Below are 1,952 nucleotides of genomic sequence, written 5' to 3' on the forward strand. Positions count from 1 at the left end.
GCCTTCTTTTTTTTTTTTTTTAATTTTTTTCTTGTTTTTTTTTAAATTTTATTTCGTTCCCCTGGCAGGAGCCACCCCACGTGGGCTGCTGAACGCTGGCAAAAGCCAGCTCGCTGCCGCCTCACAGCCATCGCTTGCATTTAAAGAGAGGCAGGAAAGCAATTAGCTGGCAGTGATGCTGGAAACGTGCTTCCCATGGTGATGCCGCAGGCGAGGGGCTGCCCGAGTGGGAGCGGGGGTCCGGCCGTGCCTGGGCTCTCTGCCTCCGGCTATGCCTTTGGTTCGACCCATGAGCATCTTCTCGGATGCAGCCATTGGGGTGCAGGATAGGTGCTCCCAGTTGCACAGCCCAAACAGCCCCGTTGTCCCTGTCCCAGGGATGGGGATGTGCCATGTGCTGCTGTCACAGCAGAGGGACACCCGTGCCAGGGGGACAGCACAAGCGGACGGTGGGGTCCTGCCCTGCAAGCGGTTTCATGCCTTGGGGATGTGGGGACAGTTAGAGGAGACAGTTAGGGCGCTCAGCCCTCCTCCCGGTGCTGGTTGCTTTCTATGGCCACCCCCCTCGTCTCCCAGTAACCTCCAGGTCATGGCCAGAAGGGATGTGCACAGAGATGCTGTGAGAAGCCGATCCCGGCAGGCTCCAAACACCCCAAAAGTGGGGCTCAAAAAATCCCTTTAAAAATCCCAAGATTTTCCCATGTGACCCAGGCATCTCTTTCAATCCTGTCCCCCAGCAAAGAAAAAAAAAAAAAAAAAAAGAGATAGATGTTAAAGGAAGACAAAAAGATGTTGAAAGAGTACAGTGTTTGCACAATTGGAATCTGAAAAAAGCATATTCCTAATTATACATTAGAAGAGAAATGAACAAATTTGACTAATTTAAGTATAGGAAAGGTATGAATTTACAGATATAGAATGCAATAGAATAAATCAGGTTAAATTGTTTTAATTAAACTTGGAAAAAACATTAAGAATTGTGTACCTCTCATAAGGCAAAATTGTTTAAGAGCTTTAGATAAAAAAAAAAAAAAAATGTTATAGGCACATGATATCCTCTCCAGGCTGGCATCCAGGATTGTGCCTCCAGATGAGCTCCTGATACTCCAGCACTGTTTAACCATACTGTTCCCAGCCAAGAACAAGATGACAATTCCATCCTCGCCTGCTCCTGGGGGTCCAGGATGCTGATGAGGGGTGGGGGGGAGAGATGCCCAGGCTTGGGGGGTCTCGCTGCACCCCAGGTCACGATTGTCTCAGTGCTCCCGGACCTTCTTGAACCTCCCCGGCCCCCTCCTCTTCATTAGGGATGGGGTAACTCTGGGGTGGGGGTCCCGGGGACCCCAAGCAGGGAGAAGGAAGGGCTGAGATGTCCTTGGAGGATGAGTGTCCCTATTTCCAGTGCGAGAGGGGAGTCCTTGGGTAGCTGGGACCAGGGGTGGGGGGGAGCACTCAGTGCCAGCACAAACACAGAGAAACAGCCGTCGGAAGACGGGGTGGCTTTCCCCTGGCACCGGGGGATGGGGGAGTGGGTTGACAGAGCCCTTTTCCCCTCCCTGCTCCCACCCAGTGCCACCAACCCAGGGCACGGGGCTGAGCATCCAGCCCTGCGCTGGGTCCCCAACACCCCTGCCACAACACGGGACAAAGGGCAGAGGCAGGTCCCCGCTGCAGAGGGAAACTGAGGCACGGGAGGTGCCCGGAGGATCAGCCCCAGATGCTGCCACCTCTGATGCTCAAAGCCCAGAGCAGCTCCGTCCCCGCAGGACGCCGGTGACCACCCTGCCCGGTGCTGCCCACCAGCCCCGCAGAGCTCGGAGCCGCTTCTGGAGAGATCGAGACAGCCAGGGCTTTTTTTAGGTGCTCCATGAGTGCTGTCTGGGCGGTATTTATATCGGCTCCTTAAATAAGAGCTGCCATCTGAGTCCGACGCATCTGCTTAATTATTAATA

Source organism: Charadrius vociferus, unplaced genomic scaffold (assembly GCF_000708025.1).
Source record: "Charadrius vociferus isolate BGI_N301 unplaced genomic scaffold, ASM70802v2 scaffold54, whole genome shotgun sequence".
NCBI classification, from domain to species: Eukaryota; Metazoa; Chordata; class Aves; order Charadriiformes; family Charadriidae; genus Charadrius; species Charadrius vociferus.